The sequence below is a fragment of the Thamnophis elegans genome, chromosome 13 (genome assembly GCF_009769535.1).
Source record: "Thamnophis elegans isolate rThaEle1 chromosome 13, rThaEle1.pri, whole genome shotgun sequence".
Taxonomy (NCBI): domain Eukaryota; kingdom Metazoa; phylum Chordata; class Lepidosauria; order Squamata; family Colubridae; genus Thamnophis; species Thamnophis elegans.
In genome coordinates, this window is record NC_045553.1 from 37,479,963 (window position 1) to 37,488,758 (window position 8,796).

The window sequence follows — 8,796 nt, forward strand, 5'->3', positions numbered from 1 at the left end:
TTATGGACCCCTCACAAACAAAGGGTAATAGCAGACGCTGTGGAAATAGGATAATTAAGGAGAGTTGCCAGGATAGTCAAAAAATGCCAGGCCTATTAGAGACAGTGAGCCAGACAAATTCTCAAAAGTGAATAATTGGGGGGGGGGGGGGGTTATCCCAGTCTATGACCAGATCCACAGACATGGAAGTCTCATTCCCACACTGTAAGAAAATTCATTGGCACTTGAATGCAGAATAGCAGGATCTTGACAAAAAACATTTTCATGCTTTAATAGTATTTAATTCATTTTCTTTCACGAAGCATTGTAAAACAATATGAACAAACAAAAACATCTCCAGTCATTACATTACATGTTAGAGCTGACATTTCCTGTGAGGAATATATAATTTCCTTTCATTTTCCAGTATTTAGCTTAATCCTCTTTATCAATTGAGTGCAGAAATCATCACGGAACTCTGCAAGAAAAAACAAGGAAGCTGCTTTTATGTATTAATTTATTTTTTAGCATTTTAAAATATCTTACAATTTTGTTGAATGTGTTCCCTAATAAGCTCCTGTCCCCAGTCCAGAGCCTGGATTGCATTACTGAGATCAAAGTAACTTTAGGACTAAAAAAAATTCAACGATTGACGGACAAGACTAAAATGCACTTTGTTTTAATGTTGTGCCAAGGAAAGGATTAAAATTTCTTCCTTACTAGAATTTTGACATGTAGCTCTGCACTCATACCAATTTGCAAAGTTGTTTTCATTTGCTCCACATCCACCAAAAGTGAATTGTTCACAGTCCTGATTTGCTGTGTTGTAATAAAAACGAATAAACGAAGCTTTGCACCGTCCTACTTTTCTGGGAAGTTTACAGATCCCTGGAGTTTCACCTTAAAGTGGAAATAAAAAAAGAAAACAGACAAGGAAACCCATAAGATCACTGCATGAAAATACTGAAAAACTAGATCCTGAGCAATCTGCTCCAAATGTCAGAAAAAGTGAAAACTAACATGCTGAGAACACTAAAATTTGAGTCATTGCCAATTGCCATTAGAAGCCCACAAATAACTGAAGCTTGACAGCGCGGCTATTGTAACCCTAAAAAGAGGCATCAGGCTCCTAATCCTGAAATTCCAGGCTTCTGGGATGGACTGAGAGGTTTCCTCCCATTTGCTTGAAGGTTAGGGCTTGTATTCCAGACAGAACGACAAAACCATTCTGGAGCTGGCATTCAACACTTGAAGGAGGGGCATCTGAAAGAGGAGGGGTGGATGTCCATTTCCTTTCCTCCTCTTCCAAAGACATCACATGGACCTTCTCTTCATCCAGGTTTAAATATTTATGGCATCTGCTTAGTTTTTGAAAATTCATATATTATTCATTTTCCAGTTCCCAAGTACATTGCGCTGCATGTTAGTATGGGACCTTGGAGTCTTAGTGGACGATCACTTAAGCATGAGCCAGCAGTGTTTGGCAGCAGCCAAAAAAGCTAATACAATCCTTGGTTGTATAAACAGAGGCATAGAATCAAAATCATGTGAAGTATTAGTATCGCTTTATATAAGCCTTAGTAAGACCACATCTGGAATACTGCAGCCAGTTTTGGTCACCACATTACAAAAAAGATGTTGAGACTTTGAAAAAAAAGTACAAAGAAGAGCAACTAAGATGATAAAAGGCCTGGAGACTGAAAACATATGAAGAATGGTTGCAGGATTTGGGTTTGGCTAGTTACAGAAAAGAAGGACTAGGGGTAGCAGTATACCAGTATTTGAGAAGCCGCCAAAAAGAGAAGGGGGTCAATTTATTTTCAAAAGCACCAGAGGGCAGGACAAGGATGGAAAGTAATCAAGGAGAGAAGCAACCTGGAATCAAAGAGAAACTTCCTAACAGTGAGGACAATCAACCAGTGGCACAGAAGTTCAGAATGTTGCAGGGGCTTCATCACCAGAGGTTTTTAAGAAGAGACTGGACACTTTTCTGAAATTGTATAAGATCTCCTGCTTGAACAGGGGGCTGGACTAGAAGACCACCAAGGTCCCTTACAGCTCTATTGTGATTGTGACTCATGTGTTACTCCTTATTGATGTAGAAAAAATAGTAGCTGCAGGTTTTAGAAAGACTATATTTTTATATACTTGTGCACCAAGGGAAAGATTTTAATTTCTTCCTTACCATAACTTTGACATTCTCTTACACATTCTTCAAAAGTTAAGAAGTTATTGTCATTGCCCATACATCCACTATAAGTGAACATCATACAGTGAGCACGTACGTGGTGGAAAAAGTAGCGAACAACAGGACTGTGGCACAATCCTATTTTAGGTTCATAGTAACATTTCGCAGGATATTTACCTGAAAGTGAAAACAAGAAAATAAGACAGATTGTCTCTTTTAAGGAAATCCAGAAATTCATATCATAAAAATGTACTGTATTCTGACTCCAGACCCCAGGCAACGTGGATATTTGAACATCTACTGGAAAAGTAGATCCTGAGCAATCCACTCCAAACCTCAGAAAAAGTGAAAACACTTTGTCTGTCTAACATAGTGAGAACACTCAAATATGAATCATTGTCAACTGCCATTAGAAGCCCTGCAAGGAACTGAAGTTCAGCGTAATAGATGAAAGCTCATCTACCCCTAAAAAGAATCGTCAGACCCTACCCTCCCGCCCCCCATTTCTGAGATTCCAGACTTCTGGAAAGGATTGAGAAAGTGATTAGGGAGAGCTTTCATCCCACTTGCTTGAAAGTTAGGGCTTGTATTCCGGCAGATAGAGGAGAAACCCTTTCTGGAGCTGAGCATTCATCACTGGAAAGAGGGGCATCTGGAAATGGAGAGTTGGTGGGGCCATTCTTTTTTCTCCTCTTCCAAAAACATCTCATGTACCTTCTCTTCAACCAGATTTAAGCATTTTTGATGCCTGCTTAGAATTGGAAAATTAATATGCTGTTTGTTAACTCCTAAAGTTGTCAAGGTGAGGGAAGGGGGTAGAGTGCATTTCAACATACGTTCGATTAGAGTCAGGTCTCAGATTACTGCAGCAGGCTTGGGATGGGTGCATCACTTTGGGGAATGTGATTTATGACACAGACTGAGGGGAGTGGAGGAACAGTTGTAAAGTTCAGCTATAATTCAAACAAAGCTCAGGTCTGACTGCAAAAAGGCCTTGCCTAACGGTGCTCCTAATAAATGAGTGCTCCTAGTTTTGTATTGAAACTTGTCTCGATACTCATGAGTCAATTAGGGCATTTTTAAGAAAACTGACAGTCAGCTTTTAAAATCTATTAAGATCACCAGGTCTCCTGAATCCTGGACTCTCCAATTGCTCCCCGATATGGGGGCTGCCTGGAGGGAAACTCAGGCAACCATGGCAGAGGGCAGCTATCCAAAGAGAGCCTGATTGCAGCTGGAGTGCAGCCTGACCTCAGACATCAAAGCAGAGATCGCGCACGAATGACATGAAAAAGCCACTGGACATGAAAGAGAGAAGTCAACCTGGCCTGAAACCACCGAGCCAATGGGGACCCACAGCAACACAGCGGGCCCTGAAACCAGCCCCCCCCCCCTCAAAGTCCAGTGAAACTGGTGGTTTAAATCAATTGGTTCACATTACAAGCAGGAAAGTTAAGAGATCTCAGTGGCTGAGCTGTCAGGCAGCCCCCCCTTTAAAAGAGAGAGCTGCCAGATAGCCAAAAAACTCCTTATACAGGTCTACCAAATAAAGAGCTGTTGTATTAGCGGAGTGTCCTGCCTCTTCACTCGACCCACATCTAATATTATTCCTTGTTGACGTATAAAAAAAGAGCAGCTGTACATTTTAGGAATAACATATTATTCATAGGAAACCTTATAAAACAATACTCAATTGTATCTGTCCGCCCCGTGCCAACTCAATGAAGCAGTGGACGTGATGAACCGAGGTCTTGAGGCCGTTATGGACTGGATGAGGGCTAACAAGCTTGTACTCAACCCGGAGAAGACCGAGTGGCTGTTGTGCTTTCCTCCCAATAATTCGATCAGTGTTCCATCGCTCAGGCTGGGGGGTCAAACTTTATATCCCTCAGAGAGGGTTCGCAACTTGGGAGTCCTCCTGGACCCACAGCTGACTTTTGACCACCATTTGACGGCTGTGACCAGGGGGACATTTGCCCAGGTTCGCCTGGTGCGCCAGTTGCGACCCTACCTGAACCGGGAGGCCCTCACAACAGTCACTCGGGCCCTTGTGACCTCTAGGCTGGAATACTGCAATGTGCTCTACATGGGGCTGCCCTTGAAGAGCATCCGGCGACTTCAGCTAGTCCAGAACGCAGCCGCGCGAGTGATTGTGGGTGCACCTCGGTTCACCCACATGACACCTATCCTCCGCGAGCTGTGCTGGCTACCTGTTGATCTCCGGGTGCGCTTCAAGGTGCTACTTATCACCCATAAAGCCCTTCATGGTAGTGGGTCTGCGTACTTGAGAGACCGCCTCCTGCCAATTACCTCCCTGCGACCAATTAGATCACATAGATTAGGCCTCCTCCGAGTTCCATCTGCCAGTCAGTGCCGACTGGCAACTACACGGAGGAGAGCCTTTTCAGTAGTAGCTCCGACCCTTTGGAACGATCTCCCCATGGAGATTCGTACCCTCACCACGGTCCAGACCTTCCGCATAGCCCTTAAGACCTGGCTAGCCCGTCAGGCCTGGGGACAAAGATAACTGTCCCCACCCGAATGATGAATGAATGTTGCTTACTATTTTACTTCTATGTATTGTTGTGTCTATTGTCTGTATACCCCCCCCCCCCTTATTTTATGTAAGCCGCCCTGAGTCCCTTCAGGGAAAAGGGCGGCCTATAAGCATTAATAAATACAAATAATAAATACAAAAAATACAAATAAAAGGAAATGAAACAAAAATTCTACTCAGATTTAGCTTAACCTTTTTAAACTTTGTAGAATGTCCATTTCCACAAAATTTGAATAATCCTGACATCCCACAATGGTTACCCACAACTAAGGACTGACCAAAATACTGCAGAAAAGGGACTTTCATTCTTTTTGTTTCGGATGATCCAGTCCAGAAACTGGCTTCCTAAAGTAAATCCCGTATATTAGGGGTCCCTCCAATATCAACTCTTGTTAATGTGATTGTATCTTGGAAGAGAAAGGAGCATTTTCAAACAGATTGCATGTAGGTATGAAGGGAAAAGAAACGTTTTATTTACCTACCTACAGAACAGGCATCCTGAAAGCAGAAAATGAGCAGTCCAAGAGCCAGCAGCATGCAGTTCGAATGTATCATAGTGGTGAAAGCAAATATCTGATGCAGAGTAGAGCCGTTTTATAAATTATCCAACAGTGAAGTACACCTAGTCATATGATTGGAACACCAAGGTGCACTTCCCTAAAATCTGAATAATGTTCAGATATGAAAATGGTTACTCCGAGGACCGACTGGGAATGCTACAGAACAATGATTTTATTAGGAGTCGATAAACGTCTTTAGAATGAGAGATCGACTTTTTATAAGTTTGTTGACTGTTGATGTAGCTGGAACAAAGAGGTCATACGTAGCAATCATGAGTACAGTTCCACTTGTCATCCATAAACAGGTCTACATAGAGCATGGCAAATAAGTAAGCAATTGTACCCTAATTAAATGAAGTCATGAGGAAAGGGATGCAAAGGAAAGAGATATCTTTCTGTCCTTGCAAACCACATTTGTTTTTATCAGCTCTATACTCTTCTGTACATTTACACAACAAAAGTTCTCATCTTTTTCTTTCCATGGTTTTGTCTAATCCAACCATGACTCTTAACTCTATGCCTTTCTCATGAACCATTTGCTTTTTTATCATTTACTTCTTTTGCAATTTATTTCCTCTACTTCACTGAATCGCCTTAATTTACTTCTGTATTCATTCCACAATACAAACTCTTGACCTTATCCCTTGTTGTTCTATCACACAAAGAGTTTACCCACGCCTTTCCCATCTGTTTAGCTTCCTGGGGTTTTCCCAGCCAGGTGTCCCAACTTTCAATTCCGTAGAGCAAAATAGGCAAAATCCTACTCTTATTACACTCACTTTCTCTTTTTTCATGACATATAAGGGAGCCCAAACTTCTTGTCTAACTTTCTATCAGCATTTGAATAGGTTAAAATGTGTCATCCCGTCTTTTGTACATTTTACCAGGTGCCATGGCCAGCTCGGCCTCTGATAAGGAGACCAAGAATGAACATCCCAGAAAACCTGGTTGAACTGCTGCCTGAGTTGCTGAAGGATGAGGATGTTGTGATGCCCAGAAAACAAGAGATCCAGTTCGTCCTGGTGCTGGTACTGCTCTCTGAAGGTAAGGAGTCTGAGTAAGGACTCAACACTGGTTGAGCAGAGCAAGAACATTCTGCAAGGCTCTTCGCAAGAAAGGAGCCTCATTCTTCCAAATAAGTACCACTGGGGCTGCTTCTGCTGAAGAAGAACAGAGGACACGCCTCTCGATTGGCAGCAACCAATTGTTGTTGGGTGGGTTGTTCCTTTTGAGACCGGTTTGGGAGAACAGGTAGTGGTAATTGGGAGTGGGTCGCCAAACCAGTAGTGACGGCTGGCTGGCCACACCCCTGAACCAGCCCGCTCCAATGCTCGCCCTGCCTCACCTTCACTACGTGCATCCACAAAACTGCCTCCTTCTGCCTACACACAGGTAAGCATTTGTGCTAGCCTAGCACACATACACCCCAGCCAGCATCCCCCGAAGCCTCCGGGATTGCAGGCCCAGCCCAGACCCCGTGTGCCCTACCCCCTCACTTGAAGCCTTGTGACTTTGACTCTGGCCTGAGGTGAGCCCCCAAGTGAACCAGAAAGAAAGAAAAATTGAACTTATTCCAGTTTATTATAAGGCTGCATTAAGAGAATCAGGCACATCTGAAAGTACAAGTCTCCCACCATCTCATTTTCGCCACCTGAATCTAATTCCCACTTACCATTAAGTAATTATTTTCCCAAATTCTAAGGGGAAACAGGCTATAGGCTGCAAACATGAAACATTATTATTTTTATTTATTTGTGTAATTTCTATAGCAATCCATCTCAACCAATTGATTCTGATCTGTGAACTCTTCTAAAATGCATGTGTGTTGTTGCCTTTCCCCCACCCCCCTAATTCTCAAGATAACTATTGGCTTCCCTCAGTTATATCCTCCCATTTAGAGAACTTTCCCTCCCTTGGGAATCTGGTTCACACACACATCTTCTATACCTGGTGTGGAAGGAGCAGATGCACTTTCCCTTACTTGGGCTCTTCCTCCTCGCAAGGCTATCAGGGATGTGTTTCAAAATATTTTACTACCAGTTCTGTGGGCGTGGCTAGGTGGGGAGACATGTGACTGAATGGACATGATCACCTTGACATCACTCACACACACACCCACTCAGTCACATGTCCCCACCCCCCGCCACAGACACAGAACCGGCAAAAAATTCTGTTTTGTCAGCTGAGTGGCTGGCAAAGAAGCCTCCCTTTCCCTGGCACCACGGCTCTCAGAGGAAGGAGGCAGAGATGCTCGCTTCCCTTACCGCTCGCCCCTGCCAGCCACCCAGCTGACCAGGCGGGACCCGGGCTGCAGACAGCAGGGAGGGGGTGTGCACAGAGTGAAATAGGAGATGCCCCATCAACAGAGGCTCTGCATGGATGGCAAGAGAAGGGCACAGCGGTGGGGGAGGCTGGCTGTCCAACAAGCTGGCTCTCGGAGGAAGGAGGCAGGGATGCCGGCCCAGGACTCACTTCTCTTACTGCTTACCATGCTGGATGGACCATTGGAGGCCAGGCTGGTCCCACCTGCTCACCCACCCACCTGCCTGCTCACCTACTGCCAGCAGGGTGCCTCCCATTTCACCCCACATGCACCCCCTCCCCGCTGGCTGCAACCCTGGCCCCGTCTAGTCAGTTGGGAAAGCGGTGAGCGAGTGGGACGGGCCTGGCCTCCAACGCTCCATCTGGCATGGGCAGCGAGGAAAGGGCGCAGCGGCGGGGGAGGCAGGCCGTCCCCCAAGCTGGCTCTTGGAGGAAAGTGGCAGGGATGCTGGCCCGGGACTCATCTGGAATGCCAGGCAGCCAAACAATCTCAATGGCTGCATGTGCTCTACAAAGCACCCATCAGATCCAAGAGGAGAGCGGATACCTAGCCTCTGCCCCAATGTGCCCAAGAGTGCCAGCCAGGAGCTGGCGGGGAGTGGGGAGAGGGCTGCAACCAGACCTCACTTCCTTGGGCATCTCCAGCGGCTGGGGGGCACCAACCTGACAGAGGCACTTGCAGTAGCCAGGCCGGACTAGCCACAGCAGGAAGCCACACGGGGTGCAAGTATCATTGGAGTTGTGCACCTGGCAGAAGTACCGCACAGGGCGGAATTGCCCAGCCCCATCCGCAGACCCGGTGCGGAGGTAAACCACAGTGTCTTGGTGCACAGTGCCATCTTGCCGCTGCCAAGGCCGCCGGTGACCAGCACCTTGCCGTCACCCTCCAGGCTCAGCGTCTACTCGCACCTGTAGAAGGGCTTGCTCTGCGGGCAGGAGAGCCTCATCTATGATGGGTGGAGCTACACACAAACCCCGGGGAAGCAGCCCTGCTCTCCTCCCGAGTGTGGATGGAAACTAATCCCGGAGAGAAGCAATCTAGAACTAAGGAGAAATTTCCTGACAGTGAGAACAATCAGTGGAACAACTTGCCTCCAGAAGTTGTGAATGCCCCAACACTGGAAGTCTTTAAGAAGATGTTGGATAATTATTTGTCTGAAATGGTATAGAGTTTCCTGCCTAAGCAGGAG